The 25,072-nt window shown below is 46.5% G+C and overlaps 1 long non-coding RNA gene across 1 annotated transcript in view; it reads left to right on the top strand.

The window, feature by feature from the left end:
- Positions 1 to 24,233, top strand: part of LOC147688569 (uncharacterized) — a 79,302-nt gene extending 55,069 nt beyond the window's left edge. Inside the window, exon 2 of the long non-coding RNA XR_015300703.1 lies at positions 22,369 to 24,233. This is a non-coding gene — a long non-coding RNA (uncharacterized LOC147688569). The remainder of the gene's footprint in view (positions 1 to 22,368) is intronic.
- The last annotated feature ends 839 nt before the right edge of the window (positions 24,234 to 25,072 follow it).

The raw sequence follows: 25,072 nt of genomic DNA, 5'->3' as shown, positions 1-25,072 counted from the left end.
TGGCGCACTGTCACTTCGGACAGGTGGGTGCTGCAGATCGTCCGGAGGGGCTATTCCCTCCCCTTCGAGACGACCCCTCAAGCCATGCCACCGCAACACCACCGCGTATCGGGGGATCATTTGCGGCTTCTGCAGGAGGAAGTTTCGGCCCTCTTGGCCAAGGGGGGGCCATCGAGCGCGTTCCTGGGCCAGAAGTAGGACGTGGCTGCTACTCCCACTACTTTCTGTTACCCAAGAAGGGCAAAGGGGGCCTACGCCTTATCTTGGACCTACGGAACGTCAACGGCTTCCTCCGGAAGGAGAAGTTCAAGAGGCTGACTCTGGCTCAGGTCTTAGCTGCCCTGGACCCAGGAGACGGGATGGTAGCGTTGGACTTGCAGGACGCTTATTTCCACATCCCCGTCCTGCCGGCCCACTGGCGTTACCTACGGTTCACGGTAGGCCACGAGCACTTTCAGTTTACCCTGCTCCCCTTCGGCCTTACCAGCGCCCCACGGGTGTTCACAAAAGTGATGGCGGTGGTTGCAGCTCATCTGCGCAGGTTAGAGGTTTCAGTCTTCCCCTACTTCGACGACTGGTTGTTGAAGGCGTGCTCGCCCCAGACAGTCGTCAGCCACCTCCAGACGACGGCAGACCTCTTGCACCAGCTGGGGTTCTCCATCAATGTGCTGAAGTCACACCTGTGCCCCTCTCAGAAGCTCCTTTTCATCGGAGCCGTTCTCGACTTGGCGCAGTTTCGGGTTTACCCACCCGAACAGCGGGTTCGGGATATACAGGATCTCATTCCAATCTTTCAGCCTTTATCCCGAGTCTCGGTCAGGTTGACGCTGCGGCTTCTGGGGCTGATGGCTTCCTGCATCATTCTGGTGCATCACGCCCGTTGGCGGATGCAGGCTCTGCAGTGGGACCTGAAGTTTAAGTGGGCCCAGCATCAGGGCAACCTGTCCGACCATGTCCTGATCTCGGAGGGCACTGCGAGACAGCTGCAGTGGTGGCTCACGGACCGCGATTGGGTCAGCGGCAGATCCCTCTCCCTTCCCCAACTGGAGCACGTAGTTGTGACGGACGCGTCCCTCCAGGGTTGGGGAGGCCACATGGGAGAGGCGGAGATCAGAGGCCTCTGGTCTCCGGCGGAGTCCCGGCTCCATATCAACCTTTTGGAGCTGCGGGCGATTCGTCTAGCACTGAAGGCATTCCTCCCCTCTGTCCTAGGGAGTGTAGTGTAGGTGTTCACGGACAACACCACCGCCATGTGGTACTGCAACAAACAAAGCGGGATGGGGTCGTGGACCCTCTGCCAGGAGGCTCTGCGCCTCTGGCAATGGCTGGTACATCAGGGCGTGACCCTGGTGGTTCAACAAATGGCAAGTTCTCTGAACGCCAGGGCGGACGAACTCAGCCGTCGGTGCATGATGGATCACGAATGGCGTCTGAACTCTGACGTGGCGCAAGCTCTCTTTCTGCAGTGGGGAGAGCCTTAGTTAGATCTATTCGCCACCGAAGAGAACGCGCAATGTCATCAGTTCTGCGCGTTGGAATTTCCAAGTCGGCACTCGCTCGGAGACGCTTTTCGTCGCGAGTGGAGTTGCGGTCTGTTGTACACCTTTCCTCCTATACCACTTCTGCCCAGAGTGCTGAAGAAGATCAGGCACGACCGGGCACAAGTCATCGTTGTGGCTCCGGACTGGGCACGAAGGTGCTGGTATCCCGAGCTACTAAGTATGTCAGTCGATCCCCCTCTTCAGGAGGACCTTCCATCGCAGCAGCAGGGGACGGTCCTCCACCCGAACCTGTCCAGTCTCCACCTCCATGCTTGGAGATTGAGCGGCGACAGTTGTGGCCATTTGACTTGCCTCCTGAAGTCTGTAACATCATTCTGGCAGGCAGGCGTCCCTCCACAAAGTCTGTATACGCCTGCAGGTGGAACAGATTTGTGGCATGGTGCACAGCAAAGGCTGTGGATCCTCTCTCTGCCCCTCTTTCTGAGGTTCTTCTCTTTCTTCTTTCTCTTGCCCAGCAGGGCTCTGCTCTGGGCACTATCAAGGGCTACCTTTCTGCTCTTTCAGCCTTTTTGAGGCTGCCTGATCAACCTTCTTTGTTCAAGTCCCCTATTGTTAACCGATTCTTGAAAGGCATCACGCATACGTTCCCTCCTGTGCCCTTTGTGATGCCTCAGTGGGACTTGAACTTGGTTCTTACTTTTCTGATGTGCGCTCCCTTTGAGCCACTTCACAACTGTCCTCTTTGCCTTCTCACTTTGAAGACTGCCTTCCTGGTAGCCATCACCTCTGCCAGGAGAGTGAGTGAGCTCCAGGCTCTTATCCTCTCTTTCCTGCCCAAGGTAGTCACAGCCTTCCACATCGGGCAGTCCATCACCTTGCCCACCTTCTTTCCGCCTCCGCATCCCTCGAGAGAGAGAGGAAGAGAGGCTCCACCGTCTGGACCCAAAACGTGCGCTCTCGTTTTATCTGGATCGCACACTCCAGTTCCGGGTGGATGACCAACTCTTTGTTGGTTACGTGGGCGCTAAGAAGGGGAAAGCGGTGCACAAGCGGACCATCGCGCGGTGGATCATCTTGTGTATTCAGGCGTGTTTTTGCTGAGAAGGAACCCCCTGTTGGGCTGAGGGCTCATTCAACTCGGGCCACAGAGACTACAACTGCCTTGGGCCGAGGAGTGCCCTTGCAGGACATTTGCCAGGCGGCTATGTGGGCCTCGCTGCACACGTTTGCAAGACACTATTGCCTGGGCAGCCAAGTGCGCAGAGATGGCTTCTTTGGCCGTTCCGTCCTCCAGGACTTTCTGGTGTGATTATTGGTTTGCAGACCCACCACCGGGGTTGGTATTGCTGGGGTTTCTATTCTAAGGTAAGGAATCTATCACTAACGTGTCTCTACTCTACTACTTGTGTAACGATATATCTGTAAGAGACATTAGATAGTGATAGATTCCTTACCGACGCACCCATCCTCCCCGTTCTGCGAACCGATATCTAGGGCTAAGGTCACCCCCTTTCAGGGCCCTAGTTTCAAGGCACCACTGGTGGTTTTTAGCATAGCTCTGCGTTTCTGGCGCGGAAAAGCTGTGTCTAAGAACTGACATCAGTAGCGGGAGGCGGCGTTTAAGTACTCCGACGTCCTCACGGTGCCCATGACGACGGACGCGGAGCCGCAGACGACGCCTCCTGACGCGCAAGGGTACTGCTACGCAAAAATTTCCGGATCCAGTCTGACCCCTGGGGATATTCTAAGGTAAGGAATCTATCACTAACTAATGTCTCTTACGGATATATCGTTACACAAGTCTATGTAGGTCCCGCGACGTCATCCCAACGCCAACAGACTCCACCCTGTGACGCGGAGTGGTACTGCTGAAGAAAAAACCTCTGGATCCAGACTGACATCTCGGGGAAATTCTAAGGTAAGAAATCTACAACTAATATGTCTTTTCCAGATGCATCGTAACCGAAGGTAAGTAACTTGTTGTTCAATACATTTACACTTTGCTACGATTGCAGCTTACTTGAAAAATAGACAACACTTGTCTTTGTTTAGAATACCTCTGCTTAAAGCCTTTATGGAAGACTTAAGAATCATTCCCACTCGACTTCCTCCTACACCAGCATATAATTTAGATATTGTACTAACAAGACTTATGGAACCTTTGAGCCTCTACATTCTTGTCAACTACAATATTTGTGTTGGAAGTTCACTTTTTATTCGCTATAACTTTGTTTAGAAGAGTCAGTGAGATCCAAGCACTAACCTTAGAAAAACCATTCTTCCAGTTTCATAGAAACAAAGTAGTGCACAGAAACAATCCAAAGTTCCTTCCTGAAGTTGTTTCACCTTTTCACATTATTAAATAGAATTTCCTGTCTTATTCCCACATCCGGACTCTGTTGCAGAAAGGGCTCTACACACCTTAGAATGTCAAGAGCTTTAATGTCTTATATCGACAGAACTAAAGCTTTCAGAGAACTGAGCAAATATTAATTGCTTCTTCTCCACGCATTGGAAATGCTAATTCTAAATCTGGAATTTCAAGATGGATAGTAAAATGTATCCATACTTGTTAATCTAAAGCTAAAATATTTCTACCTGTTACCCCTAAAGCTCACTCTACTTGTAAAATAGTGGATTCTATGGCATTGTTAGGAAACCTTCCCATTGCTGACTTTGTAAGGCATCAACATGGTCCACTCCACACACCTTCACAAAACATTATTGTGGAGTGTATTAGCATGCCAACAAGCTCAAGTTGGTCAAGCGGTACTAACTTTTTCAAACAACTGCAACTCCACAGGTTAACCACTGCTTAGGGAGAGGGGCTGCTTTGCAGTCTTTGCACAACATGCATATCTACAGCACACATGCCTCAAACGGATTATGTTACTTACCCTGCAAGCATCTGTTCTTGGAATGTAATGCTGTAGATTCACACGTGTCCTCCCCGGAACCCAATGTAGGTGTCCGTTTACATACTTTAATTTACTTTATTTGCATGGAGATCACAATACTCATACATACTACAACTCCATTCTCACCCACCTGCGCCAAAACAATCGGACAATGAAGCAGATGCTCATGCGCTCTATCACCAAAAAAGATGAGTAGCACAACCTCGTGGCTTGAATAAACTTCATACAAAAAAACTTGTAATCATCCGAGCCCAACACTAGATGGCGGACTTATGCACAGTGTAGGAAAGTGTCCCTTTTCGCATGGTTGACCTCTAACTTTTTGCCAGATACCTGATGCCAAATTGCCTGAATGTGTGCTGGGATCCTGCTAAGCAGGCCCATCACCTGTGTTCTTTCCAAAACTGTTCCTTTGTAGCCACAATTGGCACATCTCCGGCCAAAGGTAAGACCCTTATAAAAGGTACCATAGGTACCTAAGGCACTGTAACCAAGGAATGCTGCAGCACCTATTGTGCCACCCATAGAGACCCTGCAACGTAATACACCTCAGTGCCAATGCAGGCTGCGTGTTTTGGTGTAGAGAAAAGTGAAGAGTCGACATGGCACACATCCCCGTGTGCCATGCCTGCAACCCACTGCCTGTGGCCTAGGCAAGTCACACCTCCAGCAGGCTGAACTAGACCACAGGTGGGGGTTCGGTTCCATGAGCACTGTACCCCTACAATGTCCAAGTCTATTCTTAGGCCTTTTAAGTGGAATAAAGTCATACAGAGTATATGGTCTGGGAGTTAGTCATTACGAACTCCACAGCTCTATAATGGCTTTACTGACAATTGAGAAGTTTGGCAGTAAACTTCTCAGCACATTAAACCCACACTTATGGCAGCGTGGAATATTATGTAAAATGCACTCCGAGGGCATCTTAGATAGAGGTGACCTCTGAAACACAACCAGGCCTGGTGTGGTTCTTGAATGGCTACCCGCCATTTGCCACCACCAGACAGGTTTATGGACCCCTGGGTAGAGGGCCTCCACTCTCTGGGTTCAGAAACAAAGCCCATCCTGGGCAGAGGTGTCATGCCTCCTTCCTCAGGATGGGCTGGGTCCTTGAAGGGAAAGCCACCTTTTTTTAGCTGTCCCTGCCTTTTGGCACTCCCAGCAACTGGCTCCCACCGGTTTTGACCCCCACTTTGGATGGAGAGAATGGATGGGAGAATCAGTGGGAATGCCATGTAAGGGAGAGAGGTGTACCCACCTTTGCCAACCCCACCCCTCAGGTGGGGGAAGTGCGGTGAAGCACACATCTTAGTCTCCTTGATTTTGAAGATGATAGGAACCAGCCAATAAGAGGGTGGCATAATAGGGGGTGTACTCACCCCAAGGAGGGGACCTACTGCTCCCAACCTGCACACCCCTGTAACGCCCATAAATTGAGTATTTAGGGGCGACGCTGAACCTTGCTCCCACAGACTCAAGAAGGACCGGAGTGCTGTGCTAAATGAGGAAGAAGAGGACAACCATTGCTTTGGTCCCTGCCCCGATTTTGACAGCGAGACCCCGGCGTGTCCAGCAGCCAGCAGTGGTCCAGAACCCGGAGGACCTGCCCTGCCTTCACTAAAAAAAGAATGTCTCCCGTGAGCACTGGATTTTCTCAACTGAAGACTTCTACAGAGACCCCAGGTACAGCCGGCTCTGTGGCTCTGCACCACTCTGGACCGGACACCCACACCCGGAGTTAGAGTGGCCTAACACCACAAGAAGGTCTCCCCCCGCCATCCTGAACTGGGATCTGGTGACCCCCAAACTGCCTTGACCTTCTACTGTAGCAGGGTTTCCGTTCTCCCACAGAACTGTGCATAGAGATCTAGAACCTCAGTGAGTTAGGATGATCCAAAACTCATCTCAGTGTCAGAAATCCCCTTACCTAGCTAGCTACAGTGTCTCATGGATCATTATGAAATGATCCATGTCTTAGACAAACCAGAACATGATCTTTAGAATACCTCAGGAATCGTGGAACACATGAACACTCTTTCGTTATATAATCATTTCAAACCAAAACTGAGAGTCAAAGAACACACGTGCAAGTTTGAAATATTTATTATTCAATGCAAGGTTCTCAAACGCAGTATCTTGTATAATACCAAAATGCAGATTATAAAAATCAGAGTCAGCAGCATAGTCACTAATCCATAGTAAGCAAATGGTGATAGCATGTTACAATGCAAAATCTATAGATATCTATATCACCTATATTTCGCGCACCCTATTTAGCATATTATTTTATATCTAAGAAGGTCTCATTCGGGCTTTAGCAGGGCGGACCCATACCTCTAAATGTCAGTAGGAGTAGATCACATCAACAGCTACCAGCTCTCTTCATGCGCAGCACCAAGTGTCTACGTTCATTTCGTGTAACTCTATCTTAAACCCGCGTAGAGCCCAAAATGTTGGCATCAACATTATTTGTGTTATGTCTAATGTGGTGCGAGGATCAGGCCTCCCAGCAACCTTGTGTTAGGTTATTCTTAGAGTGTGCAGCTCTCAGTGTGCAGACAGTTGTACCAAGTGTACCAGGCAAAGCTGATAGCATAGTAATAACATATTATTCTCAAATAAATCACCTCACCACTTCTAGGGTGAAAGCGACAACAACAAGTAGGTGTCGTGTGCAAAACTGAAGCCGAAGGAAAAATGGCTGTTTACACATGTAATACACTCATGCTAACTTAACGCAATATATGTAACGAAGTATCCATATGACACCCCCCCATTGATCCGAGCACCGTCAAACATAAGGGAAAAGGCAATACTAAATCAGATACATAAACTGAAAGCAAAGTTCAATAATCTTGAGCTAAAATAAGCAAAAAAAATATGTATGAATGAATATGTATGAATGCCTACAGTGGCCTCAAATCTAAAAATAAAAACAAAACTTTCGAACCAAAAGTTATCCGCCAGGTCTCAAAAATATAAAATGTAGGACCAGGTCGCATTAATTCAAATGTCTGTAAGAGAAAAAAACAAGGCACTTATCCGATATCCAAAGTCATGTGCCACATTGACGTTATTTTCAGCGACATCACATGATTGAACTCTCCATCATTTCAGCACAGTTCATCCCTCCAATCCAGCAAGGGGAAAGTCATATTCCATAACAAAGCAATCCTCCCAGGCATCTCACGATTGGACAGTATATGCAAAGTAAGTTGCAACAGCCTCCAGTATGAAATCACTGCCATCATCCGAAAATAGTTCAGCAATCCAATTCAGCAATGGGAAAGAACATACGTGCTCCTCCAGCATCGGATCCTCCTGTATCGTCAGAGGACAACTCGGTGGGTTCACCAGAACGCTGTGTGTCAGAAAGGCATGCGCCGCTGCAGAGATCTCCCATTGACCCAGTACTCCATTGATCGCTGCCAAGGCCATAACTCTTTCGCCAGAACAAATCAGCTCGTGAGCCACTACGGGACGCATTAGCTGATCAAAATCGACGTCAGGAGCAGTCCTCAAGCATAGGCACAAATCAATGGCCCAATCGAACTCGCAGCTCAGGCAGTGAAACACAGGTTGGACACACGTGAAGTCAGTGAACCGGAATGACAATCTATAAGCCGTGCTTAATGCTGCAAGCGGCAATGTTCCATAGTAATTTAGCATCCGATTACGGCACAGTGTCAGGAGGCGTTGAACGGCTTCTTGCGCAGGATGGGCATCCATGTTTTATAAAGAAAAACAATAACAAAAAGCCTGCAGCCACAGCCAGTAAAACAGGTAGTCCACCAAACAAACTTGAAAAAATAGAATGGAAAAACGTGGGAATGATACCAAAGATTTTTTCAAATGTAGTCACGAGGCCACTGCTAACCAATTTAAAAAAATGTGCGAGCCCAGTCGTGGAAGATGCATTAAAGATCTGGTGCACCAGCTCACAGAAATGAAACGGCAAGTCAGTATTTAAAAGCGCCTGCACCTCTGTGCGTGTGTTAGCTATGTGAAGGACATAATTTTCCCGGGCCGAACTCAGGGTCACTTGTTTTTGAGACAAAAGGGCCCTTATTCTGCTTAAACCATTGAACTTCGCCTTCAAGGTTGGTATCCGTGGCCAAATGGAGACATCTGGAGACCCATGCGTGGGTGGGTATAGAACATTTTTGCAACACACCACACGCTCTGATACAGTTACCACATAAGCCACACCAATTAATAACCCACAACATACCTCGTTGTTTAAAAGCAAATAACTACCATTAGTCAATAATGTAAATGTGGGAACCACAGCTGGAACTGGCGTGCCTTTTAAAACACATGCTAAATTTGGCCGGTCCTGATTACAAGAACCGTGTAACTGAATGTGTCTGCATATTAATGAATGGTCAGGTGACTGTGTGCATTCCTCACCATTAAGATTTACTTCTTTTCCATCCTTCAGACATCTGTATGTGTATGGTAACGACCATGCCTCATGGAGGAATGCATTGCCTAGTGTTTCATATCGTCCTATAGCAATATATCGCATACAATTAGTAAATTTGTATAAGGGAAATGGTAATGTAATTAATCCATGAATAAGCCACGTGGCAGTAGTGGTTTCAGCAACAGAAAATGGCAAGGATTCTAGCTTCTCAATATGTAACATAGAAAATGAAGCATCACGCATTGAAAGCATGCGCTGCTTTTCAGTCAGATTAAAAGGGGCGAAAAGGGACGAAACGTTCAATGAGTTCCAGGGAACTCGACCAGCCTTAAGTGTCTGTAGGGTCCATGCAAACTGCATTACAGAACGTAATTGATTTTGACCATGGTATAACGTGGACACTTCATCATGTACAATATCAACAACAGAAGAAACAATATTATCCAACGTGTAAATCCTGTAAGAAAGCATGTTAATACTGTTATCGACCACCGCAAGCACTTTTTCCAAATTTGCTTGATCAATAGCTCTCAGGCGTTTAGCTGCCTCAATCTGTGAAAATTTCCAAATTTCATTGTACACAGCATAAAGCCAGCGTTTAGATCTACCCCTAGCCGGGCCTTTTATAAAATCATTCAGCTCTATATTCTCATTCAACTGGGACAGATGCAGTTTAACTGCAGCCAAAGTGGAATGTTGTAACCAGTTCTGACACAATTTGCCTACTGAATAAGTAGTAACAGTGTGATCTGTTTCAAAACGGGGATCTGGCCTGATGTGTGTAAAACCTTCAGACAAACCCAAAAAACGACGTTGGCAAGAATCAGAGCTTCTTTGCCACAAAAGCCACCCCTCCGGATCAAAACTGGAAATATTAAAGGAGGAATTGTGCAAAAGTGCTTGTATCCCACTGATGGACAATGTTGTGAAATTACTCCAACCTGAATATTCTTCCAAATCAGGGATAGTAGGTGTATTTAATTTTTTAGATGTAGCCAATCCAAAGCATGTTGTTTGGGAAATAGTAGAATTTAAAAACAACATGTGATTCGGGATGAGACATGCACGATGCAAAGCCTCAGTGCCTTGTACCTGCCAATCTTTGGTACCCCAAACCGATTTTAAGGTCAATAGCCTCCCTCCATAACTCATAGCCATCTATAGCTAACCTGTCTAGAAAGGACTTCGAATACAGCAATTTTGTATCGGTAAGTCTAACTTTGGACATGAATTTCTGTTTCACTTTAAAATAAAACGACTCAGGATTTGATTGATTAAAATCTGTAAAATAAGAGAATTTTCCCAGAAATGTACTTGAGCTCCCCTGTAAAGGAGCAGGACAATGTTCCCACTGTGTGTAGTTCACAGGAACCCTCCTGGAATTTGTTTTGTGTAAGAAATGATTTCCATAATGTTGATAACAAAACAAATCACCATAATTGACAGAATCTAAGTACAAATCCTCAGCATCAAAGGCCGCATAATATTTCAAATCAGAGAACAATGCTTCTACGGCCTGAAGATCCCAATCATCAGAACGAATATCTTGCTTAATCACATCTCCCATGTTTACTCTAAGCACATTAGGAACATTAATAACTTCTGTGGGGCCATGTATCTGAAACCTAACCGCATCCCACACAATCCCATCAAGGACAGGCCAAGCAGTAATCTCTACTGTATTTAAGTCTCTTTTTAGTCTGTGTGCTGAATGTGAGGAGGAAAGAGGGGCCAATGTTCCATTAAGGTACCGAATTCCTGTTCTTTCTTTCACATAATGGCCATCGATCAAGCGGAAAAAATAAAACACAAAACCAATTGACATAAAAAGATAAAATGAAAATAGTATCAGCCAAACGTATGTCCAAGGTGGAATTAGAAAATGTTTTTTAAACAACGTGGCATATTTTGCAATAGTCGATGGTTTCTTTGAAAGTTCCGAATCAGAGTCAAAAGAGAATCTTGACTGGTTAGCCAAACGAGCTTGTGAATCGGACATAGATAAATCAGCAGGATCTGCATAGGTCAATTCATCAATGTTAGTAACAGGAATAGTATTTAATAAAGGACTGGATATGGCAGGCATCTCGAGGGACACCTCCTGTTCTGCACCAGATGTAATAGCCAGCACAGAGTGCCTCACCATGGAAGGACAGGATACAGCCGGTGTCATGCTATGAAGAATCGGCCACCCTGTGTGTCTTGACATTGTCAATAGAAATAAATCTGTTTTCTTTACGACCTGGAAGTGGTGGTAAAATGACTGTTCTTGTGCCCTTCACTCCAAGAACTCGAACCGGTGCTCGATATGAGGGACCAAACTCTTTCTTGTTATCGATCTTCTCTCGAACCAGTTCTCCAACTTGGGGTAGCCAGCCAACTACCGGGATCTGCAACGCATCATCCGACGTGGAGGGCAAGTGTTCCTTAGCAAGACTGTCTCTGGTCTTTTGTAGATCCTGTAAAACATTGCAATGTTCATCTACGCAAAGGCCGCGGCCTGGGCCTGGCAGTCTGCACCATCGAGGTCAGGGACGTACATCTTGATACCAAAGAGCATTTCGTATGGGGTCCGCCCACCCAGAGACCTTCTAGGGAGATTATTAAGCGCACGCTGCACGCCATAGAGGTGGGTCAGCCAGTTTCTACCAGTGCCTATAACTCGGGCTGTCAAAGATTGCTTTAAGTCGCGGTTCATTCGTTCTACTACACTATTGCCCTCAGGCCTGTAGGGACTTGAAAACTTGACTTGGACTCCCAACGAAACCATAGCATCCTTATACGCCTTAGAGGCGAAAGCCGGACCCTGGTCCAAATGGAAAGTACCACAGGCAAAGATTCCCACAAAGACACGCAAATCCTTAATGACAGTCCGCGAATCAGCGCTTCGATGCGGCCATACCCACACAAAGCGTGTGCATGAGTCAACTGCTACTAAGATGTATTTATACGCAGTATCAGAAGAAAAAGGACCGCAGTGATCCAAATAAACGCAACCAAGCGGTTTATTAGAGATGTACAACTGTGTCTGAGGCGGACGCGCAGCAGTAGAAGGCTTAATCTGCTGGCAAATGTCACACATAAGGACATAATCGCGCGTCTGTTTGTACAGTCCCCGCCACCAGAACCTTTGTTGTAGCTGAGTTACAGTGGCTGAGACGCCCGCATGCGCAGACGCCACACCTTCATGAGCCGCTGTAATCAGAGAAGCCCTGCGATCCGAGTTGGGAACTAGACGTTCGCCAACTTCAGGAATTTTCACATAAGGAACCTTATCAGGACTTAAGTGGTATGTGTACTTCGAAGGGAACCCCGCAGGATATGTACCTCCCTTCTCCGTGGCAGCAACAGCCGCCAAGATGTCATCATCTATTTTGCTTTTGGACCTTGTGACTGCTGCAACCAAGTATTTTGATACCGCAGACTTCGCTGCTTCATCAGCAAGCGAATTTCCAACAGCGTGGACCCCCACGCACTGATGGCCGAGAGTATGAATCACAAACACGAGCGGCAGCTTCTCATTAAGTTCCGCCACTCTGACCCAGATCATTTTGTTTTATTGTGCTACCTTTGGAATCACGAAAATCATTCTGAATCCAAAAGAACAAGTTCTCATTGTAAGACTGGACACAGTAGTAAGAGTCACTTACGATTAAAGTCGTCACACTTGGATCAGCGTACTCCAATGCGAGCATTAGAGCACGAAGCTCTGCTAATTGTGCGGTGCAGTCCCCTAGCGTTTGCGTGTGCACGACACTGGACTTGAACTCATCGTTCACCATGGCACCGACCACAATGGCGCAAGCGGAAACGTAGGCATGTTTAGAGCCATGCGCAACCTGCGCCGAACCATCAGTGTAAATGATACAATGGAAATCCTCCAACGGCCGCATCGCTAAAGGAGCCGGATGAACAAATTCATACTGTAAATACTCCTGCGACCGTAAAGCGGCGTCAAAAATAAACGTGACATCCTGGGATGTCAAGGATGTAGCCCACTGAATCCAACGAGGGTGCAAAGCTTTAGAATTTGGTACACTGGCTTTCGTGACTGCCTCCAAGGCAGGGCACGGGGTAACAACCAACATGCGCTTTCCCTGCGACAGGGCACGTTCCTTAAGAATTGCCATCTGCACAGCCGTTAAAACTTTCTCCACAGTGGAAAAACGCAGTTCAGCCGAAGTGTACAAGTGTGACTTGTAAGCAATAGGTACAGTATCTCCTTCATTAAAAGTCAGGTACGTGAAACCCACCGCCCCAGGGATAATTCTTATCACCAGGTTGGTTTGGTTATCACGAGTCTGTAAGTAGTCAGAAGCGAGCAAATCAGCCTGCAAAGACTGCAGAATGGCTGAATGCTCAGGCAGCCAGCATGATTTGGAAAAAGAGGGTTGTATCAAGGCATACAAAGGCTTGATACGCTGGGCATATTCCGGAATGTAAGTCCTCCCGAAATTTAAAAAACCCAGCAAAGACTGTAATTTTTTCAGCGTTGTCGGAGAGCGCAACTGCGCGCACTTCTCCAGGAAGTGAGGAGCCAACCCCTTTCCTTCGTGGTTAAGTTCATAACCCAGAAACAACACTGTGTACTCCGCAATGTGTGATTTTGCAAAGTTAAACTTGTAACCCATGTCTGCAAAGTTACAAATTATGCTGTTTACTCGACACAGATGCTCCCAAAGTTCGTCGTCTGTGAGATAAATGTCATCCACATAAGAACAAGCAACTGGATCGAAGCTCTCCAAAAGAGAGACTATGCGGGCGGAAAACACTCCAGGACTATTCTTATAGCCCATTGGGAGTCGTTTAAACATTTTTTGTACGCCGCCGCACGTAAAACTGGTCCATTGGGAACTTAGACCATCTAATCTGTGTGCATAAAAACCATTGGAAATGTCAAGCGTTGTTTTGAACCGTTTACGCTCAAGACTATTCACTAGGGCAGAGCCGTGAGTATTCTGTACTGCACAGTTACGGCAATGCGAGTTCAAATGCCGGTAATCCAAAACCAGACGATATGAGCCGTCCGGCTTGTTCACAGTAAAAAGGGGATTATTCATTGGTGACACACACGTTTCAATTACACCTTGATATTCCAATTGTTCAAGGATAGACGCGACAGAAGCTTTAGCTTCACGCCGTATGGGATACTGAGGTTGTGGCTGTGGCTGTGACCGTAAAGGAATCTCATGGCTAGGGGACAATTTATCCCAGCCACACTGATTTCGGTACACAGCCGGCGCAAGCGCTAGAGCCCACTCTTCTGCAAAATGCAGCGCTTCCACTCTCGATACAGTGTGCGCGAAACTGGGGAGGATCACCTCCTCCCCTCGGGGAGCTGCGAGAACAAAAGGTGGGGGCCAGTCAGCCTCCGAAAGCAAAATGTCATACGTAGACGAAAGATTTTCCCAAAATACCCCTTTTACAGTTCGCTGCATGTCACCTTCAATTAACAGGACAATTTCAAAAAGTCGTTCAGGGGAGCAACATGTGTATCAGCCGTTTCAATCACAACATTAGTGTCAGTCGCTGTCACCTTCAACAGTGGACGGAGGGCCTCTCTCACTATGGTAATCTCCGCCGCGCTGTCCAGCAAGGTCAGAGCCCACGTCAGATTCCGAAGCCGCGTTCTCACTATCTGGGGCATATCGATGCGCCGTTAAGGCTGCGACCTTCTTCTTGGCAAACTGCGGTCTCTTGGGCGTAGAGTCGTCCCGCTGATCCCCTTCACTTCGCGTGCGGGGCTGACCACGTCCTTGCTGGCCACCCCGGCCCCTGCCGCCCCCTCCACCACCGGTTGACGGAGCCGATGAGTCCTGAAAGGAACGAGGAGAGCGTTGGTCAGAAGCCTGAAATCTTTCAGGCGATTTAATCGTCGCACGATCGCGCAAATCATAAACTCGATCTGACTGCTCAGGTTGTGAAGGCGCCGGACTAGAAACCTGTGTCTGCTGTTGTTGTTGCTTACCCTGATTCTGCTTTTTTGGCCAATTTTGTTTTTTGGACTTGGGCTGTCCGCCCGATTCCGAAGACTGTCCCTGGGGCTGTTTCTTCTCCTTTTCAGAAAAAGCCTTTACACCCTTAGAAGTGCGGCCAACCATTTTATAAGTCGCCACAATAATCCTTGCTAACTGACGGGGTTTATCGGCATCGGGAATTAACGCCAGAGCATTGGCCACCTGAAAGTTCACTGCATCCCCCTTGACATTAGCAAGGATAAGACCGCAAACAGTCTCAAACGAGCCACTCAGGCGCATACCTAATTCAACCGCCGACTCTGGTCCGTGATCATCCTGAACGCGTTTAAGGACCGCAGAAAGGTTTGACACAGACGGGGTGCCATAGCACCTCGAGTAAACCGCTGCAAAAGTCTTACCCCATGTTTCACAGTCAGCAAGTTCAGGGGCTAAATCTTTCGGTAAACTGAGCGTAAGAATCCGGTGTTTCTCACCCGGAGTCGTATTAGGAAACACAGCCTCCAGCTGGTCGAATTTCTCGGCAAGCCAGTAAGGAAAATCATCCTTATCCTGGGGCTTCTTGCCCATAACGGAATTCACCAAGACAGGACTGATTTTCAAACCAGCCTGTTCTGCTCGAAGCTGCGCACCTGCGGGTGCTGCGCCATGAACATTACGACCAATGTAATGAACAAGCGCCCTAATCACTCCAACCGCGACTTCATGAAGACGCCGCAGGTCATCCACATTACAAGTAGCGCGATTAGGGTGAGGAGTAAATCCACCCAAAGCGGGCCAATTTGTGCCCGGAATGGACAAAGGACCTAACCTCGGAGCCGCCATGGAATGGGGTAGGGCGCCACCAAACTCCGTGCTGCCAAGCATCGATAGGTACTTCCAGTGCCCTGTACGGAGCATAAGCCGCCGGTACAGCCGAGGCAGTGTATGAATGGAAGACACCCGAATTAGCGTCCACTTCCGGAAACATCACCCAGGAATAAAACAATTCGTACGGGTACGCATGTTCCGCACTCACCACTAGAACCACAGCCAAGCCTTCCACAGGGACATTATATGCCCGCAAGTGGTCGCGAACCGCGATGCGGCTATGCTGCGGTATGTCCACGGCCATGGTAGCACAGGAAGAGAAAAAAGACAAAGAACACTTTGTAGCACAACTGGGTAGTAATTCAAAGAAACCGTTTTTAGAAAAATTCAAGCTTGAAAAGACCTATTTAAAAAATAGGTAGGTTTTCCGACACCACCGTTTACCGGAAACGGGAATGAAGGTGTCAAGGTTTGAATGATATACTACTCGAGTGTCATGATATAAGGCCAACAACGTACGGGCGCCATGTAGCAGGGTTTCCGTTCTCCCACAGAACTGTGCATAGAGATCTAGAACCTCAGTGAGTTAGGATGATCCAAAACTCATCTCAGTGTCAGAAATCCCCTTACCTAGCTAGCTACAGTGTCTCATGGATCATTATGAAATGATCCATGTCTTAGACAAACCAGAACATGATCTTTAGAATACCTCAGGAATCGTGGAACACATGAACACTCTTTCGTTATATAATCATTTCAAACCAAAACTGAGAGTCAAAGAACACACGTGCAAGTTTGAAATATTTATTATTCAATGCAAGGTTCTCAAACGCAGTATCTTGTATAATACCAAAATGCAGATTATAAAAATCAGAGTCAGCAGCATAGTCACTAATCCATAGTAAGCAAATGGTGATAGCATGTTACAATGCAAAATCTATAGATATCTATATCACCTATATTTCGCGCACCCTATTTAGCATATTATTTTATATCTAAGAAGGTCTCATTCGGGCTTTAGCAGGGCGGACCCATACCTCTAAATGTCAGTAGGAGTAGATCACATCAACAGCTACCAGCTCTCTTCATGCGCAGCACCAAGTGTCTACGTTCATTTCGTGTAACTCTATCTTAAACCCGCGTAGAGCCCAAAATGTTGGCATCAACATTATTTGTGTTATGTCTAATGTGGTGCGAGGATCAGGCCTCCCAGCAACCTTGTGTTAGGTTATTCTTAGAGTGTGCAGCTCTCAGTGTGCAGACATTTGTACCTAGTGTACCAGGCAAAGCTGATAGCATAGTAATAACATATTATTCTCAAATAAATCACCTCACCACTTCTAGGGTGAAAGCGACAACAACAAGTAGGTGTCGTGTGCAAAACTGAAGCCGAAGGAAAAATGGCTGTTTAAACATGTAATACACTCATGCTAACTTAACGCAATATATGTAACGAAGTATCCATATGACACTACCTGACGCCAGCAGCCTCAACCTGAGTGCTGCTGGTGGTGCCACTTGAGTGCCTCCTTGAACCTTGGGGAACCTTGGTTCTAACCCAAGACACCCAGCATTGTAAATTGTTGACTTAACTGAAAACCGATAACATTATTTTTCTCCATTGGAGCCCATGTTGTGGTTTTTCTGACATGACCTGCTTTTTGTATGGAACAAAAGTAACTGTGCTTTAAAAATTGCTTACTTACCTTTGAATTGTAGTACACACGGTGTAATATCTAGGTATATCACCCCGAATAGTAAAGCTAAAATTAATCCAACGTAATTTCAATGTAATCTGAACTGTTTAGAAACAAATACAAACCTGTAAGGATTCAATTTACATCTACAATTGCATTTCTGTGTACAGCCTTGCATTTGAAAGTATAGTTTACCTATCTGTGCCAAATTCAGCTTTTTTTTAGAAATCAAACATAAGTATACCATTTTTATACTTACCTAATTGGTCTGGATTCAGTCTAAGTGTGTGCCATCAATTCTTGCCTAAATAAATACAGTACAATACATGCTTAACACACCCTCTGATAAGCCTAACTGCTCGACCACACTACCACAAATAGAGCTGTTGTTGATTATCTAATTTAGCCTCTGCTATACTTCTGGGGATCCAATAGGGATACCTTGCTTTGGTATAGTATATACAGAGTCCGCTTTCTACACACAGCATGTGAATCTACAGCACTACATGCCAAGAACAGATGCTTACGGGGTAACTAACATAATTCTTATGGTGGATACTCTATCTTACCACAAACTCACCACTATCCCTCTTCCAAAAAATGTCAAAAATTAGGGAACTGCACACTGATACAGGTAATAGGTTTTTGGGTTCCGAGGGTGCGAACCAGTGTCAAGAAAGAAACTAATGTCTGTGAGCATGCGTGGTCCTTATATATGGCTCCATTGTCACTTCTGAGGCGTTATGAAGTCAGCGTGGAGCCGCATGCTGTCACCTGCTGGTTGCATGGAAGCAATGTTGTTTGTCTTCTGGGTTCAGTTTGGCACCAGGGGATATTCTAAAGGAGAGTAACCCGCGGTTATAGTGAGTATCCACAAGGAAAGTAACTTGATCTTGAATTTTTTAATGTTGCTTTTTGTGTTTGCCTCCCACTGAACTCTATTGACCGTTCTCAGTAAGGTTAATATTTAAATGTAGTCCTGAACAACACTGAGGCAATATAGAAGCTTGTTAGAACTGGGATTTCTGGTTGGCTAAGGCTTACGCCAAAGCCAGGCAGAAACCACCATTCTAGTCAGGGTAAGGGAGTCACACACCAAGATAACCCCTGCTCACCCCCTTGGTAGCTTGGCACGAGCAGACGGGCTTATCCCGGAGGCAATGTGTAAAGTATTTGCGCACACACAACACAGCAACAACATCCTAGGCACACCACAAAAGGAATTCCACACAAGGTTATATAAAAATAACTTTTGTATTGTCAAAACACATCAGATAGTAATTGCATAATGTACATTGTGCCAACTGGCACGGGCAATTTTCACAAGGGATTATTTACACCAGGACAGGGCCATGTGGGCCACTGTCAGAATCAACACTTAGTAGAACTAGCACTTAGAATAACTGTCAAAACAAATAACATTTCTAGATCACAACCAGTAACCACTGGTAGCAGGTAGGTACACACTACGCAATACTAATAACCATAGGCATAGATCACGCATGGACACATAACCTCTCTAGTATAAACTATACTAGGCAAAACAACCTCCTAAACATGAAAACACAGTTAGAGGTATCACAGGCATAATGGCATTGCACATTACCCATAAATCACATTTAGGCCTATGCAGTAAAAATACAGTAGGCAATCTCCTCACTAGTCTAAACACATTAGACCCTACCCCCTAAGAATAACTCACATTTAGGGGCGTAACTCAGTGAAGTAAACTCTCACCAACATAAACCTAGATAGGTAAAATAACCTCATAATCATAAACCCAAGTTTAGAGGTATCAAACACAGGGTGCGTAAAACATACTAAATGCATTAAATTTCCTAGCACCACATCACTCTAGCACATAAATCATATCAGGCAATTATCATCACAAACCTAACAGGTAGTCACATTGCGCAACAATCACCTTAGGGCCTTGCGCCCTACCCACATACCAGCCCCCTGGCCAACTGGCCATCTCAAGAAGGGGCTCAAATGCCCTGTGTCCAGAATGTCAGGGCGCACTGCCAAGGCAGCGCCAGTCAGGGGTGCGCCACCGGCGCAAACCTAAATGTTGCAGCTGCCCACTACTTGCTGGGCAGCTGATGACAATCACAAGGGCCTAAACGCTGCTGCTGGCACTAAGTGCTGCGCAGCTGTGACAGGCCAAGTTAGGGGTGAAGGGAGTGCGACTCACTCCGGGAATCACAAAGAACAGGTCCCCCTAAAAGAAACAAAAAGCCTAAACGGTGCAGCTGCCCACTACTTGCTGGGCAGCTGGAAACTCAAAACAGCGACTGGGGCTCGAACTAGCCCCTCTGGACAAACCTGCGCAAAACATGGGGAGCCCTGGGCTCTAGGGACATCTCACCAGGCAACACGTTGGAGCCACCTAGGCTCTGTAAATAAACATGCCCATCCTTGGGAGCCCTCTAGCTCTGGAAGGTCAAATAGGCCCAACCGGGGGTATCACTGCCCCCTGAGGACCCCTCTGGGTCCATTAAGTAAATATGTCCCCAACCACTAGCGCCTACAATAAGACCAAGGGATAGCCACACAGGCTCTCTAAACAACAATGCCCCAGTGGTCGTGGGAGCCTCAACAGGATCTATAAAATGCTGGGGCGGCCCACTGCCATCCGGGGCCACCCTAAATGCATCACAATGAAATATGCCCCTAATCAACCAGGCATGGGCCTCTCTGGGCCTGGGTGAACAATTATGGCCACGGTGCAGCTCACGGGGAGCTGTGAACAAATCAGACCCCCATTAAGGAAATATGCGCCTGAACTCGGGGAGGCGGCGTAGGCTCTGAGAATACTTAGGCCCAGGTCGTAGGAGCGTCCCTATGTCATGTGGGGCCGCTTGGACTGCCCAATGCATCGGAGAGTGCAGAGGAAGGCCCCTAAGCCCCCGTACTGGGACTTTTAAAACCAATACGGCCCGTCGTTGGACCCTTTGTGGCTCTAGGCTAAACAATCCCATTGTTGTAACGGCCCACTGGGCACATGGGGCCGCTTGGACTCCGTGCCTGCACTGGCACCACCAACGCCATTTGCTCCCGTGGGGGAGCGGAAGCGCCACCTTCTCCCCCCTTCTCAGCCCTACTCACCGGGCTGTTCTCTGAGGCGGGACTCGGGCGGCGGCCTTTTCATCTGTCCTCACAGCCGGGCTCTCTCTGCAGGCGCACCATCGCGGGGCTCTCCCCTCTGTCTGGGAGCTCAGCTGCACTGCTTATGCCGGCCTCTTCACCCAGTCCTCCATCTCGGGACCAGGGCTCCTCACCCGCATTCGAGGAGGCGGGGTGGGCTCCCAACCTCCTCCCTCACAAGCCTCTTCTCCTGCCGGGCACTACAGGCCCCGCCCACGTCCCTCTCACTGTGCCTGACTTCCTGGTCGCGGCATCCCCAATCCCGGGGTTGCGGCGGTGATTTAACAAGCTGAAAACGAGGGGTGGGCACCCTCGACGGGCAAATAAAACATAGAAGTAGGGTGACACCCTTAAAATAAATAAATGGCGATTAAGGGACTATAAATTATAAACGAAGACGCAAGGTGGGCACCTGCGCACTCGGGGGCATAAAAGGGCAGGAGCGCTTCCCTCCGAGGAAAAACGACAGCACTCTGCCCAGAAATGAAAAATAAAGTGCTCTCAAGGCGCTGGGGCACAGACAAGCCCACAGGAATGACCCCTACAACCAGAAGGGGTCCCAGAAACACAGCCCCCATTAGTGAAGGAGGCAGGAGGGCCCCACAAAGTCCCAGATCTCAAAAAGATGGAGCAAGCAGCTCCAAACAAAGGAAAGTCCATCAGGTGTCCAGGAGCTGGGCAGGGCCCAGGGAGGCAAGCCTTCCCCTGGGCCCCAGCAGCAGCACGCCCCTGATTGATTCCAGTCAGAAACAAGATCATCTTCAGGGTGTCACAGCACCTTTTTTATACAGAAAAGTCCTTTGTCTACAAGGTGCAGGCAATGTGAGAACCAGCTACAGCCGGTTCAGGGGAACTCCTGAGCACTTTGTTTTTGCTCTGCCCCTCTCTCCCTTTCACTAGCCAGGCTAGGGACATCAGACGCACCACAGGGGGTGGAGACAGAATTATGTACGGATTGCCCAGCCCTATTTAGGTCCCAGGTGTACCCCTCCCTCACATCAGCATGGTAATCTCTCCACTCACCACCGGGGCAGACCCATCCTGACTCCTGGAGCCAGCCTCACCAGCCAGCTCCAGCCAATCACACGCCAGACACAAATTACACTAACATGCCAACTTCTAGAAGTGGCACTTCCACACTAGACACAATCATGCCGCATACATCATTGTGCAGCATTCAATCTCACATACCAAACTCGACCCTGCCCTCCCCACACATCAGGAACTACCATGGTTACACATATTCCCCATGCATTCCTATGGGAGGGCAGGTCACTCACCACACACACAGAGAGCGCACGCACTTTACACTGGACCACAGTGAAAAAGTGCGCAGAGGCCTAAAATCACCAACACCAGGTTACAGAAACAGGCTAGGCAAAAGCAAAAAGTTTCGGGGTGAACCTGCCAAAAGGGCCGGGTCCAACAAAGCTGAAACCTCAGTAGTCTGTTTTATGCGATTATAAAATAAAATGAGGGCCTACCGCCATTATTGCATTTCATGACACATTGTTTATACTGAAAATTCATATGCATTTCTTAATATTTTTCTCTCCGACTTGTCATTTTTGCCGAAAACACCCCAAATACCTGTCACAGGAAGAATAGGCTTCAAGACCTTTTTTTACATACAACTTCTTGTGCTATATTGTTTGACAAATGTGCCTAAACTCTCCTCGCCTTGAGTACCAAAGTAGTTTTTGCAGCGTTCACTTACCCGGTTAAACTGAGTTTACGAGGAAGCAAGCCTTTGTAGTCCCTCGCCCTTGATGCTGCAGGTATTATAAATGTGGAAACTTGATGTGGCACACATCTCAAACATTTAGAGTCGTCATTCATCAAGTTGTGTGAAAGTAAAATTATGTTAATGCTGTCATTTTCTTTTCTTCCTAGGGTTATCGTCCTGGACAAAGGTCAAATTGTGGAGTTCGATTCTCCAGCCAACCTAATACAGTCTAAGGGAATTTTCTACAGTATGGCCAAAGATTCTGGCTTAGTTTGACTCATTGACAGTTGACATGCACATTTAGTTTTTTCTGAAGGAGAAGAAAGCCATGGCAGTCTTTGAAGATGTCGTGAACAGTAATTTGTGTATTTCTGTTTTTCAAACCAAAAGAAGGCACTTAAGAAATCGAGGCGGAACGGATCACCCCAGTGCAATGTTGCGTTTTCTCAAGGCTGCTTTATTTATATATCCATGTATAATAGCTACACCGTGCATACAGTTGGTGCGCTCACTGTGTGATCTTCAGTGAAATCTGCTTTACCGCAGCCAACAATGCCGTGCGAAGAGAAGAACAGATGTTATTTGCCATTTCTGTAGTGTAACATGTATGTCTTTGTTTATTCGAGGCTTATTTATTAATGTGTACGTTTTATTACAAGTGCCGATTTTTCTATATTGTTCGCTCAGACAGAACACTTATTTTTCTCTTGAACGACGCCTGAGCTGCACCTGTGTTTTTTAAAATTCTCATCATGATCTTGTAGAAGTGTGCCGCCTCGTTTGGGACAACCTATTTCTCCAGTTGTTCCCCTCACAAGGTGCTGCGTGCGCACAGGGACGTTCAAATAGAATCCACAGCATTGCTGATAAACACACTGCCTCGTTCTGGTGCTTCTGTTACATATTCCTTCCTAAAGAATTTGGAGGAAATTAGGGCATTAATGCACTTATATTCCTCAAAAGAATATTGAAAGTTTTTGATTTCACGTACCTTGAGTAAACACATTTTGTAGTGTTTTGAAAACTGTAGACGCATTTTAGGAACCTGAAAAACATCTAGAGTAACGCGTTTTGTTTATGGGTTAGGTTACCCTCTAGTCAGTGCATTGGAAGAATTATTTTTAAGGAAAAGTACACATAAACATAAGCTACTTTTTCTTGACACAGCTGAATGTTGATGCTACGCTTTTAATGTCATTGACTTGTACAATCCGTTCATTGTAATGACATTTACGGTTTCAGGTTTCCTCGTTACACAATGCTGCCTCATATGTGGTACATTTTAGAGGACAGTTTCTTTGAGAAAAAAAAGTTTATTTATTTTTACAACCATTGTTATGCCAAGAGATGCAATAGGTTTCAGATCTAGTGTTTTGTGTACCGAAATAAGCAAACATAAGAGTGTATTCCTTTTCCTTTCTACATGGTCAGTGTTGCGGTGTGATTATATATACTGTATAATATGTAAAATGCTCACCAGTGACCTCATTATCCAGATCAATAATGTGCGAAGTTAAATTAGACAAGCCGCTGTTTTATACTGTGTAGATATAATGTGTATGCATACCCAAATACTTTCATAGAATGTACTACTGCGTTAATGTGTGTATGCACAAAAATATAAAAACACAGGCATTCGAAGGAAATTGAGTTATTGGTAAAATGTTACAGAAAGGGTGTTCCTAGTTACCGTCTTTTAAATTGCAGATAAATGCAACATTGAGTTTTACTTTCACTCAGGAAGACATAGTTGGAAAGGTTTAATATTTGTGTTTGGTGAAAAAATATTGCCTGCAATGGGGTTTCAGTGGGTCTAGATGAAGATTTATACAGCATTCTTTAATTCGTTTGAAATGTGCTCTTTTTTATAATCTGATAAATTCTTTACTTGGAATGCAGTTATTTATTTTTTCGTAAATTATGCAATACTTTAACCTCGGAATAGAATATGGTCTTCATAATTTTTTGTAAACGACTTATTTGAAACGTAGCAATTTGTAAACCATATGTAATGAAAACAACGCATCTGAAATGTGATGGTGAATGTCTTTATTCCTAAGAATACATGTGTGTTTTATATCTCGTAAAGACTGTTTCAGTTGAATGCCAGATCCCAGGTAAAAAAAAAAAAATCTACCAAAACAATCAATGGTTAGGGAACTTCGGTTGGCCCCCTTTAAACCACTGCTTTATTGAAAGTGTGATTCACATTTTGGGACAGCCAGCGGGACAGTCATTTTTTTCTGTGGTGTCGTGTCTTCGATCATGAGTTAAGGAGGTTTGTCTCATTACGTCTGAGTCTCCTTTCACAAGGGGTATGCACCACACGTCAATAAGGAGTCCTGGCACCAAAACAACAAACAGCACACCTTCTGTTCAGGGAACTGTTGTATTTGCCGTGATTGGTGATGTTGGAGAGAGCAGCACAGTTCCTCACACAGAGGAGGACTGTGCACTGTCTCCCATAACATCTTTGAGTGGCAGAAATTTGTGAGGTGCATGCACAGACATCCATGTATGCACATAGCTTCTTTGCTGTTGCTTTATTTAATTCCCATGTGCATAGCCATCTGCATCTTCGGCCTCACCTCCTGTGCTAACATGAATAATGTACAGAGGATTAAGGCAATAGCAAGAGACAACCTTTTGTTGCGTGCTCTTGATGCACTGATGCAAATGTGTGATGGGTAGTGATCTGCACTGGAGTAGCTTGTGATGTGCTTCAAAATCACTACTCTGTAAGCTCTGTGATTCTGATGGAATGCTTCTAATAGCAGATTCCTTATCTTTAGAATATTCCCAAGCACAAGATTGGTTCCAGAAGATTTTCCAGCATAGCCTCCTGTCAACTGGTAGGTGGCAGTGTGTGGC

The sequence above is a fragment of the Lissotriton vulgaris genome, chromosome 10 (genome assembly GCF_964263255.1).
Source record: "Lissotriton vulgaris chromosome 10, aLisVul1.2, whole genome shotgun sequence".
In the NCBI taxonomy this organism is placed as follows: domain Eukaryota; kingdom Metazoa; phylum Chordata; class Amphibia; order Caudata; family Salamandridae; genus Lissotriton; species Lissotriton vulgaris.
Note: the sequence above shows the minus strand (reverse complement) of the source record. Positions and strands in the feature narration are given on the sequence as shown.